The following is a 26,655-nucleotide window of genomic DNA, read 5'->3' as shown; positions in this document are numbered from 1 at the left end:
ACTTGTTTGTGCAGGGTTTTTTTTTTTTTTAAATAAAACCTACACCTGCAGCTCTGTTTAACTTCTCAGTTTGTGAAAAATTAATGAAATATAAAAAAGGCCACCTTCAACTACATAAAATGCAGCAGTGCGCCATTAATATTATTAATATGATATGTAGATATTTAAAAGAACAGCATATTAAATGATACTAAATGATACTGTGTGCAGGTGATAATATTTGTAGGGACCAGAATTTGAATGCAGACCAAATCAAATGTTAAAGCCTATATATATATACACATATATATATATATATATATGTATGTATGTATGTATGTATGTGTGTGTGTGTGTATATGTATATATATGTATATGTATATATATCATCCAAGCTTTCATTTATGATTGTTCATGCTTTGAAATTGTGATGTCAGAATTTGATAAAGTGTGCAGTGCTAGGTGTAGCAAATCATTGCTTATGAAATCTACTGTGTTATCTAACAGCACCGAACTAATAGAGCTATCACATAACTGAGAAACTTGTGTGGCTTATTACAAATGCATGAAACCACATATTACCTTAATGAAGACAGTAATCTTTAATAAGGTGTAGAAAAAAAAAAGAATTTTTGTTTATATTCCAGCTGTGGTAAACAAAGAAGTGTACTGAATCTTTTGGACTACACAGATTGATGTAGTATTGACTCTGATGCTGATTTGAGTTGTCTCATTCTGTATTTTTGTGCTTTGTCTTTTGTTACACAGATTGAACGAGATCTTTGGTTTTGCCTTTGCTGGTAAGTAAACAGTGATTGTAACTGAAGCAGTATGAACCTGGCATTGCGTAGCACATTTGACGAATTACATACAGTAGTTTGACTTTTTGTGATATGTTTCCATTTACTGATTGGCAAAAACACGGGATTTGTGACCTGTAGCAGCAAAGCCCCCACACAGGGCCTCTGACTGTCCCTGAAAATGTCCCTGAAGTTTAATACCCCATTTATGTATGATTTAAATTTTTTATGGTTTATTGAATCCAAACAGTTAAATGTCAGATGTCTTTATCCAGGTGTTCATTTTCTCATTATGTTTGTGGATTTAAGTAGCAGACAAAACAATGAAAGTGTTTTAGGGGAGTCAGTATAAGTGGTTGCTCAAACACTTAAGAGCTGCACAGGTATTGATTTATATTGTCTCTCAAATTCTGCTGATGTATTACATTAAAGTCAGAACACTGTAGAAGTATTTTGCCTGACTCGGTATAAATAATAGCTTTAACAGTTAAGCAATAATAAAAACGAAGAGAACCAGAGGTGTGAGTAGACATTGTTAGGTACATTACAGCCAGTGTGTCGAATTAGTTTATTACTTATTTAGTGAATATAATGTGTTTTAAAATTAAATACAAATGTTGCCAAAAAGGGACATTGCAAAATACATAAATATTCCTAGCAATGGGTACAATGAAAGGACTTTTTAGTGTAATATTTTAAGACGTTACATTTTAATCACAAAGCATTCTGCACCTCTGTTATTGTAACATGTCAATATTTACATGTATTTTAGGATTTGCATATTGATATCAGACTAACCAAAACATGATGAGGTTTTCTGTTGCTTCTGATTTAAAGAATTACTTTGTATTTAATGTTTTTAACCTAAAAGGACATTAAAAGTTTTGGTTTTTCACACTTTATTAGAACTGACCGGTTGTAGAAAATGTTGGAGCCACAAGGCTTCTGTGTAGGAAATATTTGGTGTATCCTGCACTTGTGCCAATAAATATTGGTGCCTGTTCTTTGCATTTCTGTAGTAATAATGCTTTTATTACACTTGCTATAGCTATGTGAGACCGTACAGTTCAATTATCTCCTCTTTAGACTACAGTAAACTTAAAAAAGCTTAAAGTAATTGAGGATTTTACTAGTTAATTTGTGTCACAGTAAATTGGATTGTGTGTGAAGAGGCTCAACAGTCTGAATCATCAAACAGTGATCTGATGAATTGTTTCCTTTCTCTAGACTGCTGATTTGATCGTCTCAAGTCTGGTAAGTAAAGGTTTTTCTGAGGTGCAGTGCTGGGAAATGTTTCTCATCATAGGAGATTCAATGTAGTGGTGTGAGTGAGCACAGCTATTGGTGATCATCAAAAGTCATCAAATCCTAGAAAAGTCTGTGTAAACATTTCCAGACCTACAGATGTTGGTAGGTTATTGTAGCAGCGCATCTTTTTTCACATTAGAGCAGCTCATGAACAACAGTTTAGGTACAATTAAGTCTTCAAGTAGGGCCTTGTGGATTTCAAAAGCTTCTTTCCCTTCAATAATTAAGTGACTGTCTGAAAACTGCTCTTTGAATTAGTCTTTTAATTAAAGATTTTGTTGATGACTGGAAAAAATCTAAAGTACAGATACAGCACTCATTTCTGTATTTTATGATTAAATGATCTACAAAGAAATTATCATCATACTACATTTTTAATTAGGCCTTTAAATCGGCCATTTACGTACGTCCTAGATTTAGTGGAGTGCTTATGGCTGTGTATTAAACATGCCCCAAATGTGATTGAAATATGTGGAAACTGTTTTGTAGGAACCATCCATCTCCAAATTTCTCATTTTGCCAAAAGTCATACTGAGTAAAGTATTGTTTACTTTTATGTTAACGGATCTCAAATCCCTGTTTCTGTGTGCCCAGATATTATGATGTACTGTTGTCCCAGGTAAGTACACACAGAAACAGGGATTTGAGAACTTTGGGGATTAAGGAACATGTGATGTGGCATGAATTTTAAGCAGGTGGCCTGAAACTGTCTGCTCTAGCCTGTGTGTGGGTTTTGTTGGACCATATAATATTTACAGTAAGTTATTGTAGCAGCACATCTTGGTGTAAGTTAATAGACTGTTTGTTTTTATTGTGTTAATAAAATTTGAACTCAGGCCACCTCAAATGTTAAAGCCTACAAACATTCCATACAAGCTATCATTTGTGATTGTTGCCTACTTTTAAATTGTGACATCACCATTTGGTAAAGTGTGCAGTGCTAGGTGTTGCAAATCATTGGTTACGATATCTACTCTCTTAAGTAATCGAACCTAAATTCTGGAGCATTACATGACAAAGAAACTTGTGTGGCTTATTGCAAATGGATAAAACTACATATTACCATTAGGAAGATGATAATCTTTATTAGGGTGCAGGAAAAGAAAACAGAGGAGAGTTGTTGTTTGTATTCCAGCTGTGTTTAACAAAGAAGTTTCTGGAATCTTTTTGACTACAGAGAGTGATGCAGTATTAACTCTAATGCTGATTGGAGTTGTCTGATCCTGTATTTTTGTTCTTTGTCTTTTGTTACACAGAGTGAACAGATCTTTGGTTTTGCCTTTGCTGGTAAGTAGACAGTAATGGTAATGTTTAGTAATTTACTTATAGTAGTTTGGCTATTTGTGTCATCTTGCCATTCACTCATGGGCAAAGACAAATAGTGAGGATTTAGAATCTGTAGCAGCAAAGCCCCCACATAGGACCACTGACTGCCCCTGAAAATGTCAATGAAGTTTAATAGCCCATTTTTCTCTGATTTTAACTTTTGATGGCTTATCAAGTCCAAACATAGTTAAAAGTTTGAGATATCTTTATGCAATTGTTCGATTTCTCCTTATGTTTGTGGATTTAAGTATCAAGCAAAACTATGAAAGTGCTTTAGGTGAATATAGGTGGTACTTTAAACACTTAAGAGCACCACAGCTATCGATTTTTATTGTCTCTTTCATTCCACTTATGAATTAGCATGAAGTCGAAACACTAGAAGTATTTTGCCTGAGTGACTGTAAGTGATAGCTTAAACACTTAAGCAATAATAAAATGTAAGAGAAGTACAGTTGTGAGTAGGTATATTAAAGCCAATATTTTAAAATTAAATATAAATGTTGCCAAAAAGAGATATATTGCAAAACACATAAATATTGTTAGCAACAAGTACAATGGAATGACTTTTTAGTGTAATATTTTTTAGAAATTTTCATTAAAAAAATGGTGTGCCACTGTTGTTGTTGTGGTTTTCTGTTGCTTCTGATTTAAATAATTAATTTGTATTCAACATTTTAAATCTGAAATTAGATCAAAAGTTGTCGTTCTTCACATGTTATTAGAACTGACTTCTGATAGAAAATGTTGGAGCCACAAAGCTTCTGTGTACGAAATATTTGGTATATCCTGCATTTGTGCCAACAAATATTGGTGCCTATTCTTTGCAATTCTGTAGTATGAATGTTTTTATTAAACATGTTAAAGCCATCTGAGACTCTGCAATTAAATTGTGCCCTCTTTAGACTACAGTGAGTTCATAAAGGCATGAAGAAATTGAGGATTTGACTAGTTATTTAATGCCACAGTAAATTGGATTGTGTGTGAAGAGGCTCAACAGTCTGAATCATTGAACAATGATCTGATGTTTTGTTTCCTTTGTCTAGACTGCTGATCTGATCGTCTCAAGTCTGGTAAGTAAAGGTTTGTCTGAGGTACAGTGCTGGGAAAAGTCTTTCTTCCTTGCAGATTTATTTTGTTTATGCTTTTTTGTCACATGTTTCAAATCTTCTAACAAGGATGACCTGGATAAATACAAATACAAGCAGTTTTAAAGTGATGATTTCATGTATGAAGCAGAGAAAACCAAACCAGAGCTATTTGTTCTCTAATACCCAGCTGTGAAAGCCCTGATAGCAACAACTACCATCAAGCATTTATAGTAACTAGTAATGACTGATTTACATCACTGGGGGATTTTGGTCCACTTTAATTTCTGAGTTGCCTTAATTAAGGTCAAAAATAGTGTTTTGAAATCATTTTAAGGATCTCAATTTCATTAAAGTCGAGATTCTGATTAGTCAGTTGGACTTGCTTGTGTGCTTCATGTCAATTTCCTGTTGCAAATCCCAGCTGTGATTAAACTCAGGACCTGATGAGTTGATGTAGGTCCTGAAGTAGTAAAGGAACTATGGACCATCACAGTAACAGCACCATGTTTGACTTTAATGCTGGTGTTTTTCTGAAATATTTCTCTCACTTTAGAAGATTCAGTTCAGTACAGTGAGTCCGCACAGCTCTTGCTGATCATCAAGATGTTTTTAGGCAAATGTGAGAAAGTTTTTGTGTTCTTTTTGGCCAGTCAATAAATTATTTTGAGTTTAATGGATATAAAGTGTTTAAAGCAGGAGGCCTGAAACTGTCTGCTGTAACCTCAGTGTGTGGGTTTATTTGGACCATATAATATTTACAGTAAGTTACTGTAGCAGCACGTCTTGGTTTGACTTTATAGACTTAGTTTATTGTTTTAATAGAACGCAAAAATGTCCTTATAACAGTTCCACCATCATTTGTTAAACATTGTCATTCTGTTCAGTCTAATAATTTACTGTAGAACTCTTTAGTATTTAAAGCCCTACATGTACTGTGTTTTTGAAATTATAAGGCATAAAGTCTGTTTTTAAGGCAGATTAAGCCAAACAAAACAGTCAGATAAGTCAAACTTTATTCAAGTCATTCACAAACAACTCTCAACACTGTTCAGTTGTAATACATAAAATACAGAACAATACACTCACTTTTTCAGTTCATTCCTCATCCACAAATCCATCAAACTCTTCATGGGTTGATCAGTTTGAAATCTGCTTCATAAGCACGTCTCTTAGCACGTGCCAGGTCCTTGTACACACACCATAATGTTATGTTGAAGCACCGTACGAATTACTCTGCGAGGGTCCTGACTATCGTAGCCATAATGCTCTGACAATACATCAAGCAGCGCAGCTTTGTAGCTTACTGAAGTCTTACTAAAATATTTGACAGAATTTTGAGCACTGTGTACCACAGAAATCCCGTTCGAGGTCAGTAAGCATAACCAGAATCGATACACTAGGCACATTGTATATTTTTGAGAAAATGACAGGATTTTAGGTGTGTCATATAGTCTGAAGAATATGGTAAATCCAAGCATATTGGAAATACGACTAATTCCAGGCCTTTTGTGTCTTACAGGTGACCTGCTGCAGAAGATCCTCTCTCTCTATCATTATAAGCAATTCTGTCTATCCTATCACTCTCCCGACTCTATCTAATTTGACAGCCATTCTATCTTGTATCCCTCTATCTCTACTGCTCTATCTAATTTGACAGCCATTCTATCTTGTATCCCTCTATCCCTACTGCTCTATCTAATTTGACAGCCATTCTATCTTGTATCCCTCTATCTCTACTGCTCTATCTAATTTGACAGCCATTCTATCTTGTATCCCTCTATCCCAAGCGCTCTATCTAATTTCAGAATCCAAGTTTTCAGAAATCAAAGTTTTCAGAATCAGTTTTCAGAAATCCAAGTACTAGTACTTGATCTATCTGTTAAAGAATTCTGAGAGATCTCTGCTCTCACTGCTCCTTCTTTCCTGTCATTAAACTCTCTCACATTCAGTCAATTTGCTGGAAATTACAATTAGAAAGTTGAATATACAGTAGTAGAATTGCAGTACAGTAGAACTTATAGTAGAAACTACTTATACAGCCCTACATTTGTAGTTTTGACTTGGCATTACTCTTTGGAATAAACACTGATAGTTTGGCTTACTGGTCCAATTACTTTGATACATTATATAAAATATACACCTTTTATAAGGTTTATTTGTAATAAGATAATCTGACTATTCTGTAATATATTCAGAGTGCTATATTCACATAAATATTAAATTTGATTCAAATACATTTTTCAAGTCTGTTTCATTGGCTATAACATTTGACTACAAGTTTATACTATTATTTAAGGACAAACCCTTTTGTCACTCAGTGCAAGTGTTCAGTTACAGTTGTCATCTAGAGGCTGCCCTGAGAACTCAGACTTCCTGTTTCCTGACTGCTGCAGAACATCCAGCTGAAGAATCCTCATCGCCTGTCATCTGATCACCACACCAACACAGCTCCTTATTTTTGCTTTAAATTTTAAATATCTTAAAGATTTACACAAAGTCTACTTAAAAGCTAAGAGTTTTATTATAGCCTGTTGATTGATTGTTGAGATTTATTCTGCATATTACATTACAGAAGTATAGACCTATTTGTTATCCAGTCTGGTTAAAAAAAATATAAGAAGTAATAATATATAGTTTTTGAAAAAGTTACAATAAAACAGACCAAAGTGTTTTCAAAGAACTTTAAATAACTTTTATATTGAGTTTGTATTTAAGTCAGCCTTTTACATCAATTCTGATAAATCTCTGATTTAATAGTTATTAAAGTCATTGGTTTTTCAGTGTTTACAGGTTGACTTTTGTTTACATTTGTGTATAAATACATATAAGGTCCAGTTTGTACTTCAACAAAATGCCAAGAAAAAGTCAAAGGTCGCAGTCCCAGAAGCTTAGATGGCAAAAGCATAAAGAACAGGTAAATGTTTCTCAGAGCAGTGAGCAGGTAAATGTGTCTGTTACAACTATTCCCAGTCTAGAAGTGCAGAGCAGTGCTCAGACAGCCGCAGTGTCTTATGCAGATGTGGTAAAGAGAGGTGTCGCTCAGCATGTGTGCCAATTGCTAAAGTACAGCAGGTAACTGTGCAAACACAGCATGATGGAGAAACTCCAGGACCGTCTCATGTACAGGTTACAAACAGTGAAAGTCATCCACGAGTGAGTAGCGTCTGTGCATCCCGAAGCCAGGCCTCTGCTAAGTATGGAAAGTACCGGAATCAGCAATGCATGGCTAACAGTTTGGTTTTCCTGTCATTCTTACACGAGGATGAATTCATTACCAGAGCAGATCTAAACCGTGTGTTGGACAAAGGCCATGCCGTGTATTCAGATGCCAGAAAAAGGTTTGTGAACAGCGTGTTTCTAGCCTGTGATGAGCTTCCCACAGTGGTCACCAGCCGCAGACACGAGTATCAAGTGCATATCTCTCAGTGTGCTCGTTACGGCACATTCGATGGTACAGATCACCTTCTGAGCCTTGAACAGGGACTACAGTGTTTGGTTTCAGACGTTCGCTACGCTTTGCTAGTCATGGCAGGTACAGTCATCGCAGTTTGCAGGCTGACTTCAGGTGAATACGCATATTTTGACCCTCACCCACGTAAGTCTACTGGAATGCCATTGTCGCTAAGTGTAAGTGGTGGAACTGCAGTTATGTTAAAATTCACACGTCTTAACGACATGATTGACAGGATCAAACGCTTGTACCGAATGTTTAGCATCGCGCCATCCTGCACTTATGAGCTACAGCCTGTCGAGTTTCACAGTGAAAACGCAGCTGACCAAAGAGATGCTGATGAAAACAGACAAACAGCTACAACTGTTGCAGGACCAGCTTTAAATGAACCTGAATTTGAAATCCCAAAATCCACTCAGCAGACATCCAGAGTGGATTATTCAAATGAGCCAGCTGCTGAGATGAACAATTGTCCTTCTGATTATTTAGAAATAGAAACCTCTGCATCTTCTGTAAGAGACACTCAGGTAACAAAAGAATCTGTTCCTCAGAATGATTTAAACACTGCCTCCTGTTTAACTAAGACAACAGAGGAACTCTCATATAAACTGTTGAAGCATAATAAACAGCAAAGGAGAAAGATTAGGAGACGACTATTGGTCCAAGAAAAACTACCACAGAGAAAGGAAAATGAGAAAAAGAAAGAAAGACAGACGTACACACTTGATGAAAGCTTTAAGGCAAAGAAAAAAGATTCTAGTAGAAAGTCTCATGATTCTGATCACAGTAAGAAAAAGAGTGTGTACAAAAATAATCTGTATAAACTCAATGCTACATATAGAGAGAAACAGAGAGAATATTTGAGAAAAATCTATAGAGATAGTGCTAAAATTAGAGAGAGAAAAAGAGAACGTGTCATAAGGATGTATAAAGAAGATTCTTTATTCCGAGAAAAGCAGAAGGAACGTATAACAAGAACATATAGAGAATCTCCCATTTTTCGAGAAAAGCAGAAGGAACATATGAGAAAAACATATAAAGAATCTTATAGACAATCTCTTATATTCAAAGAAAAGCAGAAGGAACGAATAAGAAGAACATACAGAGAATCTCCCATGTTCCAAGAAAAGCAGAAGGAACGTATTAGAAGAACATACAGAGAATCTCCCATGTTCCGAGAAAAGCAGAAGGAACGTATTAGAAGAACATACAGAGAATCTCCCATGTTCCGAGAAAAGCAGAAGGAACGTATTAGAAGAACATACAGAGAATCTCCCATGTTCCGAGAAAAGCAGAAGGAACGTATTAAAAGAACATACAGAGAATCTCCCATGTTCCGAGAAAAGCAGAAGGAACGTATTAGAAGAATATACAGAACTTGTGCTGAATTCAGAGAGAAACATAAAGCTTACATGAGGTCATATGTTTCTAACCTATATAAAGAAAGTGAAGAATTTAGACAGAAAAAACAATGTTACATCACTAAACGTTATGGAGAAGAGAGACAATTTCAGCAGCAACACAAGGACAATATGAGAGAACGAATGAGAGTAAAATATTGGAACGGTTTTTCTTTTAGACAGATGCATAATTTCAGATGTGCAATGAAAATAAAAAGAAAATATCGTCAGATGCATCGACCAGCTGAAAGTTTACAGTGTTATCCAGATAACAGTTTAATGAATGAGGCCATATCTTGTTTCAGATCAAACATTAAGTCAGCACCATCTTATGTTTGTACTGTTTGTCTAAAAGCTTCTTTTCCTAATCAGGTGAAAATCTGCAAAAGAAACAATTACTCAAAACACCAAACTGTAGCTCAGCAGTGTCTAACTGGTAAATTTGTTCATGTGTGTGATGAAGCATGTAATGATCACTGCAGCTTTCCTGTTGAGAGAAAGAAAGAGTATATCTGTCACACGTGTCACAGTTCCCTCAAAAGTGGACGCATGCCAAGGCTTGCTGCTGTTAATGGTTTAGAATTGCAGGATATTCCAGCTGAACTGTGTGATCTCAACATTCTGGAGAGACATCTGATTGCCAAATGCATACCATTTGCTAAGATTATTCCCCTTCCAAAGGGCAGACAAAGACTCATACGTGGTAATGTGGTGTGTGTACCATCTGAGGTCCAACAAACAGTTGACTCTTTACCTCGGCTCAGAAGCCAATCACAGATAATGAGGATCAAGTTGAAAAGACGACTGTGCTACAAAGGCCATCAGCTGTTCCAGACTGTCACCTGGTCTAAACTGATCCAAGCCCTGCGTAAGCTCAAACAGATTCATCCACAGTACACAGATATTGTTATCAGAGATGATGCATTGCTTTGCGATCCAACGTTACCTGATGATGACAGCAGTGATGAAGCCAGCATGGGAAGTGATGATTATGATGAAGCAGATTTAATGGAAATTGACAACTATGAAAAAGATGCCCTTTTGTGCGAAAGTGAGTCTGAAAGTGAACAAGATATTAATATGCAATCCTGTGATGAACAACCAGAGGAAATCAATCCAGAGGAACCAGAAAGTGATTTGAACAATGGAGGTTTTGCTCTAGAAAGTTGTCTGCAGCCTGTAGACATTTCAGAAGAGATTCTCTGTTTCACTGATAACACATATTGTGTGGCTCCTGCAGAAAGAAACAATCCTGTTAGCTTCTTCAGAACTCCTCATTTGGAAGCCATGGCATTTCCTGTGCAGTTTCCTACTGGTCAGAATACACTGGATGAAAAGAGACGTCTTAAACTCACACCAAGTGCTTACTTCAAGTCAAGGCTTTTCAACATTGATGCAAGATTTGCTAAAGATACAAATTACCTGTTTTTCTCACAGTTTGTCACTGAAATACACTTGGCTAATTCCAGCATGACAATACAGTTAAGGAAAGGTAAAACTATGACGAAAGATGGACGCAAAATCACATCAGGAATGTTACAAAGTAAGACAGAAGTAGAGAAGCTGGTAAGAAATAAAGATGCAATCAGATTTATGCAGCCACTCAGAGGAACTCCAGCTTACTGGCAGAAAACTACCAGAGATTTATTCAGTATGGTTCGTCAAATAGGAACACCTCAGTTCTTTGTCACTTTCTCTGCTGCTGAGATGAGATGGCCTGAAGTGATTCAAGCAATAAAGAGACAGCAGGGTGAAGAGGTTGATTTTGAAGCCCTGGACTGGTCAGAAAAGTGTGAAATTCTAAGATCAAATCCAGTAACCACCATGCGAATGTTTGATAAACGTGTTGAGGCTTTGTTCAGAGATTTGCTTTTTTCTCCTGCACAGCCCCTTGGTGAAATCATTGATTACTTTTACAGAGTTGAGTTCCAGCACAGAGGTAGTCCGCATATACACATGTTGCTGTGGATTCGAGAAAAGGTAGTAGTAGATGTGGATGACGACCAAACTGTCTGTGACTTTGTGGACAGATACATCTCAGCTCAACTCCCTGATCCAGAAAAACAACCTGAACTGCACAAGAAAGTCACTGAACTACAAAAGCACAGCAAAAACCACACAAAAACATGCTTTAAGAGTGTGAACTCTGGTTGTAGATTTGGCTTTCCAAAACCACCATCCACAAGAACAATGATTGTGAGACAGGATGAGGATTCAGACACTGAAGCTGCAAAAGCCAAACTCAGACCTTGTTGAACCTGCTGAAGGAACCTGAAGCTGCTTCTCTCACCATAGAGCAGATTCTGTCACGATGCAACTTGACAATGAATGAGTATGAACAATGCCTCCAAGACATAAACAAGAAAACAGCTCTTATTCTGAAACGTGACCCAAAGGACTGTTGGATCAACAATTACAACCCAGACCTGCTTGAAGCCTGGAACTCTAATTTAGATGTCTCGTTAATCTTGAATGCCTATTCTTGTATAGAATACCTCTGTAAATATATAACGAAGAAAGAATCTGGCCTCTCTGAATACCTGAAGACAGTTATTGATAACTCTGCAAAGAACACGGTCAATGAATGTGATGAAATGAGAGCTGTGATGCAGGCTTACTCAAAAAAGAGAGAAATCAGTGCACAGGAGTGTGTGACTCGAGTCTGTGGCCTAAAAATGAAAAAATGTTCCCGCAGTGTTGTATTTGTACCAACAGATGATAACCCAGTAAAAATGAGTCGCCCGATGAGCTACCTGGAAAGCACAACACATGACAGTTGTAATATTTGGATGACAAGTTTGAGTGATAAATACAAATGCAGACCTGAGACACCAGAATATGAGGAAATGCCACTGGCTGATTTTGCTGCACTGTGCCGGTTGGTGAGTGGTCCAAATGAAGGAAAAGATGTGCTTCCTCTTCTAAACCAGCTTGGATTTGTACAAAGGCGAAAGAATGATAAACCAGCTATAATCAGGTATTACCACTGCTCACAAGAAAAAGATCCTGAGCAATATTATGGTCGACTGTTGAGACTTTACCTTCCACACAGATCAGAGCAGGAACTGAAACCACAAGGGTTCCAAACCTATCAGTCCTTCTACAACTCGGGTTTTGTACGACTTCCATGTTCAGACCACAGTGAGTCTGTGAAAAGGATTGTGAAAAGAAATAAAGACAAGTATGAGAAGAACTCTGAGGATATTGAGAGTGCACTGGAAGAGTTTGAACAAAATAGGGATGTTGTGATCGATGAATGGTGTAATCTGGCTCCTGAATCTGAAGTTGTGAGGTTGCAATGTGATGAGAATCTTCCTGAGAGACATTCTGATGATGAGAACGAACAGGAGAATGTTCCCGACTACAGTCGTCAGTCTGATGCTGTAACAGAGATCAGAGCCGTCAGAGAACAACCTGCAGTCGATCCAGCTGTGGTACGTGTAATGTATCAGAATCTGAACCAGAAGCAGGCCTGCGTGTTCTATGCCATTAGAGACTGGTGTATTCAGCGAGTTTGTGGTTTGAACCCAGATCCATTTTTCTTCTATATCAATGGTGGTGCAGGAACTGGAAAGTCACATCTGATTAAGTGTATTCACTCTGAAGCATCAAAGATCCTGAGCAGACTGCCTGCTAATGCAGAAGAAGCTGACATGTCAAATCCAACTGTTTTACTGACTTCATTTACCGGTACAGCAGCTTTTTCTATCAATGGCTCTACATTACATTCCCTACTGAAACTACCCAGGAGTCTGAAACCACCCATTCAAGGACTTGGTAACCAACTGGATGAAGTCAGATCTGAGCTTATAAATGCTGAAATTATTGTTATTGATGAGATTTCAATGGTTTCAAAACCCCTTTTTGCTTATGTGGATGCAAGACTGAAACAAATCAAAGGCACTCAGAGACCTTTTGGTGGAATGTCAGTTTTAGCTGTTGGAGATTTTTACCAGCTGCCACCAGTGCGACAGTCTAAACCTCTCTGTGTTTATGATCCAGAACAGATTGACCTATGGCAGGAACATTTTCAGATGATCACTCTAACCGAGATCATGCGTCAGAAAGATGATGTGGCCTTTGCAGAGATGTTGAACAGGATTAGAGTCAAAGAAAGACAGATGAGCTTTCTCAGTGCGACAGAGATTTGTTGTCACAGGCTGTGACTGCACCAGAAGAATGTCCAACTGAGGTCTTACACATTTATGCCACCAACAAGAATGTGAATCCCAAACACAGATACCTCAAGAAGCTTCATTCAAACATTATAATCATCATGCAGACGATTTCCAGAAGGATAAATGTACAGGCAGAATGGCACGAAGAGACAACCATTTACAGGTGGGCGAAATGATTTACCGACACTCTGAACATTGCAGAAGGAGCTCGAGTTATGCTGACCAGAAACTTGGACACACTAAACGGTTTAGTCAATGGTGCTTTTGGTATACTGGTAAAGGTGGTGAGATCTGAAAATGATGGACACATAATTAAACTGGGGCTCAGAATGGACAACCGGCAGTCTGTAAGAAGCAACCGCAGTGCTAATGCAGCATCTGATGATCTGGTTTACATTGAGAGAGCAGAGGAGAGTCTGAAGTTTAAAGGAGCGGTACGCAGACAGTTTCCTGTAAAGCTAGCATTTGCCTGCACAATTCACAAAACACAGGGTCTTACAACACAGACAGCTGTAGTTTCAATGAAGAACATTTTTGAACCAGGTATGGCTTATGTTGCTCTCAGCAGGGTGACGTCTCTCAGTGGACTCTATTTGCAGGACTTGGATGAGAAAAAGATTTAGCCAATCCTGAGGTAACTGCAGCCTCCAAACCATGAGACAAGCCAGTGTTGAGGAAATGATGCCTCTTCTTCAGGTCAGAGAAACAGCCAACAGACTTGACACTCTTACACTGATCCATCACAATACGGAGGGTTTGCCATCTCACATCAGTGACATCAAGAGTCATCATGAAATGTGTTTAGCAGATGTTTTGTGTCTCACAGAGTCTCACCTCCAAGGCTCCTTTGTTGCAGACAGTCTTCATTTGGACGGCTACACCATGTTCAAACGCAACAGACATGTGTCCTACACAAACTTTCCTCACATGGCCAGCAGAAGTGGTGGAGGAGTTGTTGTGTATTTGAGGAATCATTTTCAGGTTCAGGTAAAACAGTATCTGCATAATGTCACTGATCTTGAGTTTTAGTGTTGAAGGTTCAGGCTCCATTCCCTGCGCTCATTGCTGTTGTGTACAGACCTCCAGACTACAGTTTGACACCATTCATGCAAAACCTGGTAAGTCTTTTAGATTCACTTGAAATAATGGACTGTCACCCAATAATTGTGTGTGGAGATTTTAATGAAAACCAGTTACAGAGTGGAAGAAAACAGATTCTGGAGCAGTTTCAGTCGAGAGGGTATTCACAGCTGATCACTTCTGCCACTACAGACAAGAACACCTGCTTGACCTCATTTTTATTTCTCAGCCACAGCAAAGTCTTCATTCAGGTGTCCTGAGGACATATTACAGTTACCACAACCCTGTGTTTTGTGTCCTGTCCTTGAGCCAATCATGAAGTCGTCTGGTGAGTTTTGAAACAATTACAGATCATGTTTGTTACAGAGTTTACTGATTGTAGAGCATGAAAAAGATTTTTCATTGAAAAAAGGGTCTTCCTACTCTGTCTGTCAGAAGACCCTTTCTTATTGCAATGTTATTAATCATTTCACCAAATCATTGCTGAATTTCATGCAGAGCAGGGAGATCTGCTTTCTGCTATCATGCACCTCTGATCTGAAATGTGCTGCAACATTTGATAAACCAACATCATTTTTTTTTATTCTCATGTTTTAAATGACTAAATCTTTTTACTGTGACGTATGTAGCTCAACAAACGAGATCTTCCCCTCCAAGGGCTTTAAAATATGAAATAGTAAATAAATAAATCCCAGATAAATGCAGGTATTTATTATGGGTCACATGAATAAATACAGACAATTATATTTTCTTGGTTATAGTAGATTTTGTAGAATCAAAAGTTTTTGTGATGAATGAGTTTTTGCTTATCATGTTTTACAGGTAAAAATGTCAAAGTTTTAAACTATCTTTAGGCTACCAGAGATGTCTATAATGATACATTATGTAGAGAAAAACATTAGTACAGCTTACAGAATATGTATAAAAACTGATTTAGAAGTAAATGGATAGTTTTCTGAAAGTTCCCGACTACAGTTTAACACCACCCACCCAGCTCAGCCCCCAAGTGTCTATGTAATGCTTGTATGGTGTGTGAGTTTGACTTGGCCTTTATCCGGGTGGGTTTGGGTTTGGGTGGATAAAGGCCAAGTCAGAATTCTCTGAGCAGCTGGAAAAAGCTGCTAATAAACAAAGACATCAGAAAGTGTGGGCTTTAGGTGTAGCCCACGCTTTCTGATGCACTAATTAGACTTAGTAACCGACACCCCATACCAGCATTACATAGACACTTGGGGGCTGAGCTGGGTGGGTGGTGTTATAAGCACTTGTTTTGTTAGATGTATTTTTTCAGACAGGGCACAGTCTCCTTTGTGGCAAACCTTCAAACTTCACCATCCTCAGCTGAAACAACAACATCTTAACACCATCTTCATGAACTGCTGAGCCAAACCTGATCCATCAGTGCTGGACTGCACAGATAACTACATGCCACAAGGAGACTGCTGTGTTATGAACTGCCATACCAGTGTGTCTTCAATGGAGAAGATGACACACCCATCACCTGACCTCCTGCCTGATCTGGAGACCTCATCATGCTGCAACACTACACACCTCTGAGACCATCAATGATGACTCATACTGAGGAAACTGTATTTCCTGTCAGAGATGCTCAGTGATCCTCAGAGCAGAGAGAGGTATGATTCTTTATCTTTGATAAAAAATGTCAGTGTTTTTAATTCAATTAATTAATTAAAATCCTGTGTATTGCATAAATAATTCCACACTCAAATGATTATACTTGTTGACACTTTTTGAGTTTTAATTCACATTATGGATTACAAATCTATGCTTTTTCTACTCTGTCTCTCTGTGCAGGTATTGCTGTCTTCTGAGTTCTTCAGTGTCCCAACTGAGACATTCAAACCTCACTGCAGAGCTCATGTCTTTCCTCACCATCATGTGAGTGTGAGATTGCTCTGGAGTCTGGTGGCCTGCAGCACCTATAAGGTATTTCAATATTGTTCATTGTATAACTTATTTGTAGTTTTTAGGCCTTAACACAAATAAAATGTTCCTTTTTCGGTATTTTTTAGAACAAGCTCATCCAGTGTGCCTGCATTCCAGCTTCTTAGACTCTACGCAAGTGGACAGAGTATCAGTGTTTGACCACTCTTACAGACAACGACTTCTGTCAACTGACTGCTACTGATCAGGCACCTCACTCCAGGAAGACAGAGGGCTGCAAGCCTGTCATCATTTCCAGTGTGGCTTTGTATTCTTGGGGTAGCATCAGATTTTTCCCACAAATATTCAAAGGTAACACTTATTTTAAGCTTAGTTATTAAATCAAAAGTCTTCCCTTGTGTTATGTCTGTGAAGGTTCTCATGGTGTCCTTTGATGTAGTCTCTCTCTTCACTTGCATACCCACTACAGAGGGAGTGGAGACTGTCAGAAAACAACTACAACAAGACAGCTCCTTGGAGGACAGGACCAACTTCACACCCGATCAGATTTGCACACTGTTAGACCTCTGCCTTACCACTACATATTTCAAATACAACGAGGTTTCTACAGACAAAAACATGGCTGTGCCATGGGCTCCCCCGTGTCATCTATTGTAGCCAACCTTTGCATGAAGGAAGTGGAAAGGAAGGCTCTTGGCTCTTTTAAAGGGAGAGTACCCAGCCACTGGTACAGATATGTAGATGACACCTGGGTCAAAATCAAAACACAAGAAGTGGAATCCTTCACTGCGCACATTAACGCCGTGGATAAAAACATCAAGTTCACCAGGGAAGACACAAAGGACGACTGTTTGCCTTTTCTGGACTGCGCTGTGCACATTGAAGAGAATGGCAACCTCAACATTGAAGTTTATCGGAAGCCCACACACACGGACCAGTACCTCCTCTTTGACTCCCATCACCCTCTGGAACACAAACTTGGAGTAATTAGGACCCCCCCCCCCCCCGGGCAGAACATGTTCCCTCTAAGCCTGAAGGGACAAAGAAGGAACACACACATGTAAAGGAAGCACTTAAAACATGTGGCTATCCTAATTGGGCGTTTATAAAGTCAGCAAAGAGGCACAGAAAAGAAGATCAGATACCAGCGAGGGAGGATAAGAAAGACAGATGCAACAACATTGTCATCCCCTATGTACTAATTAGACTTAGTAACCGACACCCCATACCAGCATTACATAGACACTTGGGGGCTGAGCTGGGTGGGTGGTGTTAAAAGCACTTGTTTTGTAGATATATTTTTTCAGACAGGGCACAGTCTCCTTTGTGGCAAAACCTTCAAACTTCACCATCCTCAGCTGAAACAACAACATCTTAACACCATCTTCATGAACTGCTGAGCCAAACCTGATCCATCAGTGCTGGACTGCACAGATAACTACATGCCACAAGGAGACTGCTGTGTTATGAACTGCCATACCAGTGTGTCTTCAATGGAGAAGATGACACACCCATCACCTGACCTCCTGCCGATCTGGAGACCATCATCATGCTGCCACACTACACACCTCTGAGACCATCAATGATGACTCATGCTGAGGAAACTGTATTTCCTGTCAGAGATGCTCAGTGATCCTCAGAGCAGAGAGAGGTATCATTCTTTATCTTTGATAAAAAAAATGTCAGTGTTTTTAATTCAGTTAATTAATTAAAATCCTGTTTATTGCATAAATAATTCCACACTCAAATGATTATACTTGTTGACACTTTTTGAGTTTTAATTCACATTATGGATTACAAATCTATGCTTTTTCTACTCTGTCTCTCTGTGCAGGTATTGCTGTCTTCTGAGTTCTTCAGTGTCCCAACTGAGACATTCAAACCTCATTGCAGAGCTCATGTCTTTCCTCACCATCATGTGAGTGTGAGATTGCTCTGGATTCTGGTTATGTGGCCTGCAGCACCTATAAGGTATTTCAATATTGTTCATTGTATAACTTATTTGTAGTTTTTGGGCCTTAACACAAATAAAATGTTCCCTTTTCTGTATTTTTTAGAACAAGCTCGTCCAGTGTGCCTGCATTCCAGCTTCACAGAAAAGAACATCAGATACCAGCGAGGCGGATAAGAAAGACAGACGCAACAACATTGTCATCCCTTATGTAGCCGGTGTATCAGAGAAACTCAGGAGAGTTTTCTCCAAATACGACATCCCAGTGTACTTCAGACCCAGTAACACACTCAGACAGAAACTGGTTCACCCGAAAGACAAAACTCCTAAACACAAACCTAACAATGTGGTGTATGCTGTACAGTGCAGCGAGGAATGCCCAGACCTCTACATCGGAGAGACCAAACAGCCACTTCACAAGCGCATGGCACAACATAGAAGAGCCACCTCCACGGGACAAGACTCAGCAGTTCATCTGCATCTAAAGGACAAAGGTCACTCTTTCGAGGATGCCAACGTTCACATTTTGGACAGAGAGGACAGATGGTTTGAAAGAGGAGTGAAAGAGGCCATTTACGTCCACTGTGAGCGACCATCTTTGAACAGAGGCGGTGGTTTACGACACCAACTGTCTGCCATCTATAATCCAGTTTTGAGTTCCCTCCCCAGACACCTTAACGCCCACTCCCATCTTGGGAGTGATTTCCTGACCTCAGGAAATCACATGATAGGGTGGGGCCAGGTTTCACAATGAGCTCACCCGAAACCCTGGCTGATTGTGACACACACCCGTTTTCCACACCTTGGCTGGTGTGATTAGGTAGAGGATCATCAGGGGGTTCTTTGTCCCTCTTTGGGGGGAAACTCCCACTGGGTTTAAATCTGGGACTCTCCACCATTGACCCTTAGAACTGAAGAAGCTTCTCGGATGAGAGGTGAAACGTCTTCAAGGAACTCAAAGAAGTCCAGACGCTTTTCTTTCCAAGCTCCTTAGACTTCCCTTGTGTTAATTACATTTTATTTGTTGTTGTTTTCTTTTAGATTTATGGCAATGTAGCTTGCCATCACCAGTGTGTGAATGGGTGGATGACTGCATATGTAAAGCGTTTTGGGGTCCTTAGGGACTGTTAAAGCGCTATATAAATACAGGCCATTTACCATTTACCATTTAGATTTATATGCAGTGATTGGATGTGGTGGAGCTTTGTTAACCGTGTGGAAAACATCTGTTTGTGATGATATTTACAATGAGGCTTTAAGGTGACAGTTTCCATGTAATTTCAATTCTTTTACTAAGCAAAAACATGTTTGCAATTAACATATTTTGTCAGTTTTGTCTTTTGGATTTATGGTTAACATTCCTCTGTGACAGCAAATACTAAACTGGTCCAAGTAACCAGCATATCATTGGTCAAAGGCAAAAAGCACCACATGTCACACTAGCAATGAATTTTTGACTGTGTTTGTGTTAGTATAGAGTAGGTCTAACAGTGGTTTTCCACATCTGCTCTAATATATATAGATAATGGGTCAGACATATAAAGTCATTTTGAAAAGTTCATAAAGGTCACATCCATTTATATGTGTTCCTTTTTATCATTTTATATCATCTGTCACACAGCTGACTTGAGTTTTGATCAGAGTAGAACCATAACATTCATGCTAATGGTTCTACTGTTTACAGTTACTTTATGATGGATTTCACCCTGGTCACAGCACTATGTGAAAAGCTGTTAGAGGTAAAGTTAAGCCAATTAATACCTCATCATAAGTCACTTTCTAACACAGGGCAGTGATTATTATTCACTGTAATTTATTCCACAACAATGTTCTTTATTTGATTCTTTAAATATGCACATCGATTGTTTAGCTGTGTGACTCTCCACACCTGAAATATATCACAATGTGGACTTCATTTCGACAGTATTTTGTAGATTGGTACCATATTTATCATCAAATCATCTTGTGCATTTATTAACTAAATGTTGTTTGTGTGGTTTTTTTTTTGTTTGTTTGGGGGGTTTTTTGTTGCCATTTTTACATTTCACCAACTGTGTAAATTCTGCAATTTTACCTTGGTTTTGTTTCACATCAGTTTATCTGCTGGCTGGTATTCCTGTCTTCCTTCTCTCACCCCAACCGGTCGCAGCAGATGGCCGCCCCTCCCTGAGCCTGGTTCTGCTGGAGGTTTCTTCCTGTTAAAAGGGAGTTTTTCCTTCCCACTGTCGCCAAAGTGCTTGCTCATAGGGGGTCATATGATTGTTGGGTTTTTCTCTGTATCTATGAAGCGCCTTAAGGCGACTTTTGTTGTGATTTGGCGCTACATAAATTGAATTGAATTGGTTTTCTTCCTTTTCTAATGTTTCTGGTCATTTTTCACAGTTAAACAAGTAACTTTGAGGTTACTTCATCATTTTCAGCTGTTATCTGTTTACAGTTTTTTCCTAATAATTACATTTCTGCAAAATTATAGCAGTTCTGGTAAGTTGTAATATTTCTGCCAAGTTATTAATTTTCTACTAAATTATATCATTTCTGCTAAGTTATGTTATTCTAAATTATTACATTTCTGCTAAGTTGTAGCTTCTGGTAAACTACAACATTTCTGCTGAATTGTTGTTTCTTCTAAGTTATTGCATTTCTGCTAAGTTATTACATTTTTGTTAACTTGATGTTGTTCTGCAAAGTTATTAAAATTTCAACAACTTTTTAAACACTGACTTTGATTTCTTCAGCTTCTTCAGCTATTTTCAACTATTCTCAGCAGACAGCTTCAGCTTTACAGCATCCACACTGCATTTTCGCAGGAAATGCAAATTTTTCTAGTTGTGTGGATGCTTTAAGCATCCACACTATTGAGTTCCTGTTTCTCTTTATTCTTTATTATTGTGTGGATGCTGGAGGCATCCACACTATTGAGTTCCTGTTTCTCTTTATTCTTTATTATTATTATTATTCTTAGGACTTCCGTACACTTTTCGCCGTGGATCTACTTCCACAATTTTCAGCCGATTTTCACCGTTCAAATTTTAAACTATTCTGCTATTTCTGCTAATGATGGCTGTATCTTTTGGTATTTTATACTATTATACTTTTTAAAATATTAAGCTTTTTTCCTTTAATTTGTCCCATTGAAATGAATGGGAAACTTCCGCAATTCTGCTAAAACTTGCTTGTTTTTGAAAGTTAACTACTTTTTCCTACTTTCACGTAGAACAACCATTCAAACTTTAAAATGTTCTCAAATTATTGGGCTATTCAGGAATAAATCAGCTTTTTCAAATCTTTTACCGTTTTACTTTTATGCCTCTTAAAGTTTTGAGTTGCAAAATTGTGATTTTTCAGAAAATACATGCGTTGTTATGGTTGCTATGCACTTGGCTTCCAGTGTGCCACTGAAGGTTTTGCAGTCTTCTCTTCATGTCCGAACAACTTCTTGCCACTTGCTCAATTTTCACTCAACTTCCACAAATTATACATCAAAACGTAGGTATTTTTGCTGGCTTTCCGAAAATGTCACTATCATGGTTGTGAGATTTATAGAATTTTGGCAAATCTCCTCAGACCAACACAAAGTCGCAAAACTCTCCATAGAAAGTCAATGGAGAGTTTGTTCAAAATCACCGCTTGATTTCTGTAATGAGAGGCATATTCGAATCGTCATATCTCCTTAACGAAGCAAAGTTAAGACATAAGGCTTGTCCCAGTATATCTTCAGACACTCCTGACGCTCACAATTCAAGAATTTCTTTCTCACCTATTACCGTTCTGAAATGAGTTAGACTTGTTTGAGGGTAGGAAATTCATCCTTCGCTCAGATTTCTTCAGATTTCAAACTCTGGAAATGAACCACTTTTTTCTCTTGTCATATCTTTTTAATGGATATCAACAGACACCTGAAAATTTCCAAGATTGTTCACCAAAGCCTGCTGTCTCTTACGGTGAAAAAATGATATTGATACTCCAAATAGATTTAGAGTTAGAAAGCGTTGTTTGAGGGCAGGTCAAGGCAGTTTTTGCTTCGCCTCTACTCAGTTATGGTGCATTACAAGTCAAATATCTTTAAAAATTCATATTTTAATGATAAATTGTCAACACTGTAAGATTCCCTCATCTCTTCTGAACAAAACGGTGTAAGAATGACCGTTCTAGCCCCTACGGTTAGGAAATTATGGCCATTTGTTTGAGAGGAATCCTCACTATGAGAAATTCACTGCAGAAATCCTGTCTCTGTGCTCTGTGTGTGTAAAAACGGCTGCACCTGTTTTGGCGGGAAAAAGTGCACAGGCTCTCTGATTGGTGGATTCAAATTCAGCAGCTCCCAGGCTGCTTGACTGAGCTAGAAACTTACTTCTCTCTCCCTGTGTGTGTGTGTGTGTGTGTGTGTGTGTGTGTGTGTGTGTGACAGAGAGAGAGAAAGAGAGGGCGAGACAGAGTTTTTATGGGAGCATCTTATTGTATGATTTAAATTCAATATATTTAGACTGGTTGACTGAATTTGATCCTGTGTGTGTCTCTCTGTGCATGTGTGTTTCCATATGTTTCCATATTTGTGATTGTGTGACTGTTACACTTTTTTTGCTGAGTTTTTTTTTCATTTAACAAGTACATTTGAAGGACCCTTAGCATGTTCAGCATTTTTTCAGCTGTCCATTTGGCTTTTCCAGTTTTTCTGTTTAAGTTATTACTATTGTGCTGAATCATACTATTTCTGCTATTTTATAAGATTTGTGCTAAATATAGTATTTCTACCCAGTATAGTATTTCTGATTAATTATAGTTTTTCTACCAAATCATATTACAGTATTTTTGCTTTTTATACCATTTTTATAGGATTTTTATATTGCTTAATATAGTATTTCTGCTTTTTATAGGATTTGTGCTTAATACAGTATTTCTGCTAAATGTAGTATTTCTGCTTAATCACACTATTACTATATATTTCTGCCAGCTTCCCAGCCAGCCAATCATATCTGAGGTCTACAGTTTCTTCTCTCGTCATATCTCAGCGACGGATGTACAAAGAGTAATGGAAATCGCAGTCAAAGTACACCAAAGTCCGCTGATTCACCCAGTACAAGAATTATGCTCCTAGTCCACCTAGTTTTGGAGTTACACGACGTTTTGTAACTCCAAAAAACGGCGCTCTTTGCCTCACACCGCGATCTAATTCTGACTGCTCATCACCCTGTTTCCCAAGTGCTCACTGTCTTTCCCAGTGGGGCAGCTGGTAATGACACAGGTCTGCTACCCAAAGGTGGTGGGTTCAACTCCACCTTGGACAACATGTTTTTTGCCCTACAAATTAATACACTATCACAGACCACTAATTCATATTCATCATTTATTACAATTCTCAAAACTTTTTACCAGCTTTTCTAATATGGACCTCACATTCTTCTTAACACTCCATGGCACAAATACTCTTCCCTTTAGGCTCTGTGAATGTGTGTGTGTATCAATATTTCTCCCATTTTAAAGTATTACTCCTCCATAATTGGATTTCTCTTAAATCAAAGTACTTTTACTACATCTTAGTACTTCTGCTCAATCATAGTATTTCTGCTAAATCATGGTTTTTGTGCCAAGTCATCAGAATCATGTTTGTTGGCCAAGTATATGTGCATACAAATACAAGGAATTTGGTTCCGGTAGATGGTGGCTCTCGAGCACAGCAATGTAAATCTCACACACACACACACACACACACACACACGCACACACACGCACCCACACACACACGTATCTATATATACATTACACATGCATACACATACATACACAAAGCTGTGTAAACCAACTATAAATAACTAATCTAAACGTATATACATAAAATACAGAAATGAAATGAGGTGGAATGAATACTACAGAATGTACATAAGGTGCAGTTGCAGTCTGGCAGTGGGAGCAGTGTGACAGTTCAACTGTTTAGAAGGGAGATGGCGAGGGGAAAGAAACTGTTCCTGTGTCGGGTGGTCCTGGTCTGCAGGCTTCTGTACCGTCTGCCAGAGGGCAGCAGATCAAAAAGTCTGTGTCCAGGGTGTGAGGGGTCTGTGATGATTTTCTCTGCCCGTTTCCTGGTTCTTGAGAGGTACAGCTCCTGGATGGAGGGCAGGGGGGCGCCGATGATCCTTTCTGCTGCCCGTACAGTCCGCTGCAGTCTGCACCTGTCCTGTTTAGTGGCTGCACCATACCAGACTGTGATGGAGGAGCACAGGACAGACTCAATGACTGCAGTGTAGAACTGGATCAGCAGCTCCTGTGGAAGACTGTACTTCCCCAGTTGTCTCAGGAAGTACATCCTCTGCTGGGTCTTTTTGAGGATGGAGTTGATGTTGGTCTCCCACTTCAGGTCCTGGGAGATGGTGGTACCCAGCAACTTGAAGATCTCCACAGTCGACACAGGGCTGTCTGATATGATGAGGGGGGCAGAGTTGAGGGATGTCTCCTGAAGTCCACTGTCATCTCTACAGTTTTAAGAGTGTTCAGCTCCAGATTGTGCTGACTGCACCAGAGTACCAGCCGCTCAACTCATCATAATATTTGTGTTATGTTATAGTATTACTACTAAGTGGAGGAATTTCTGTCATGTTACAGTATATGTGCTGATTACAGTATTTCTGCCAAATATAGTATTTCTGATTAATTATAGTTTTTCTACCAAATCATATTACAGTATTTTTGCTTTTTATACCATTTTTATAGGATTTTTATATTGCTTAATATAGTATTTCTGCTTTTTATAGGATTTGTGCTTAATATAGTATTTCTGCTTTTTATAGGATTTGTGCTTAATACAGTATTTCTGCTAAATGTAGTATTTCTGCTTAATCACACTATTACTATATATTTCTGCCAGCTTCCCAGCCAGCCAATCATATCTGAGGTCTGCCGTTTCTTCTCTCATCATATCTCAGCGACGGATGTACAAAGAGTAATGAAAATCGCAGTCAAAGTACACCAAAGTCCGCTGATTCACCCAGTACAAGAATTATGCTTCTAGTCCACCTAGTTTTGGAGTTACACGACGTTTTGTAACTCCAAAAAACGGCGCTCTTTGCCTCTCACCGCGATCTAATTCGGACTGCTCATCACCCCGTTTCCCAAGAGCTCACTGTCTTTCCCAGTGGGGCAGCTGGTAAGGAAATTATAGCCATTTGTTTGAGAGGAGTCCTCACTATGAAAAATAGACTGCACAAATCCTGTCTCTGTGCTGCGTGTGTAAAAACAGGTGCACCTGTTTTGGCGGGAAAAAGTACATAGCCTTTCTGATTGGTGGATTCAAATTAAGCAGCTCCAGGCTTTTTGACCCACCTAGAAACATACAGGAAACACTGTATGTACAGCCCCTGTTTGTTCACTTGCTTCTGCTGCTGCTGCTGCTGCGTGTGTGTGTGTGTGTGTGTGTGTGTGTGTGTGTGTGTGTGTGTGTGTCTGTATGACAGAGAGAGAGAGATAGAGAGCCTTTTTATGGGTGTATCTTATTGTGTGATTTAAAATCAATATATTTACACTGGTTGATTGAATTGGATCCTGTGTGTGTCTCTGTGCATGTTTGTTTCCATATATGGGGGCGATCGTGGCTCAAAAGTTGGGAGTTCGCCTTGTAATCGGAAGGTTACCGGTTCGAGGCCCGGCTCGGACAGTCTCGGTCGTTGTGTCTTTGGACAAGACACTTCACTCGTTGTCTACTGGTGGTGGTCAGAGGGCCCGGTGGCGCCAGTGTCCAGCAGCCTCGCCTCTGTCAGTGCGCCCCAGGGTGGCTGTGGCTACAACGTAGCTTGCCATCACCAGTGTGTGAATGGGTGAATGACTGGATATGTAAAGAGCTTTGGGGTCCTTAGGGACCATAAAAGCGCTATATAAATACAGGCCATTTACCATGTCCATATTTGTAATTGTGCAAGTTATTACTATTATGCTAAATTACAGTATTTCTGCTACTTTTCGGTGTTTGTGCTAAATACAGTATTTCTGCTAAATCTTAGTATTATTGCTTAATCATATTATTTGAGCAAAATCATAGTATTTGAGCATATTCTTTCTATTTGTGCCATAGCATAATATATTTGCTGAATTACAGCATTTCTGCTATGTTGTAGTATTTGTCCTCAATCACAGTATTTGTGCAATGTTTAGGTATTTTTGTTTAAATAAAGTATCTATGTAATCTTGTACCATGTTTGCTA

The 26,655-nt window shown here is 38.7% G+C and overlaps 1 protein-coding gene and 2 long non-coding RNA genes across 3 annotated transcripts in view; 2 read left to right on the top strand and 1 right to left on the bottom strand.

Moving 5' to 3' along the window:
• pold4 (DNA polymerase delta 4, accessory subunit) overlaps positions 1-26,655 on the bottom strand; it is a 101,830-nt gene that overhangs the window by 61,128 nt on the left and 14,047 nt on the right. The window lies entirely within an intron of this gene.
• Positions 747-6,737, top strand: LOC109202654 (uncharacterized). Its single transcript, XR_002062603.2, has 3 exons — positions 747-779; positions 4,457-4,483; positions 6,021-6,737. It is a non-coding gene; the product is annotated as an uncharacterized LOC109202654 (long non-coding RNA).
• On the top strand, positions 16,516-17,021 carry LOC112847152 (uncharacterized). Its single transcript, XR_003220532.1, has 3 exons — positions 16,516-16,557; positions 16,644-16,866; positions 16,985-17,021. It is a non-coding gene; the product is annotated as an uncharacterized LOC112847152 (long non-coding RNA).

Source organism: Oreochromis niloticus, linkage group LG6 (genome assembly GCF_001858045.2).
Source record: "Oreochromis niloticus isolate F11D_XX linkage group LG6, O_niloticus_UMD_NMBU, whole genome shotgun sequence".
Lineage (NCBI taxonomy): Eukaryota > Metazoa > Chordata > Actinopteri > Cichliformes > Cichlidae > Oreochromis > Oreochromis niloticus.
Note: the sequence above shows the minus strand (reverse complement) of the source record. Positions and strands in the feature narration are given on the sequence as shown.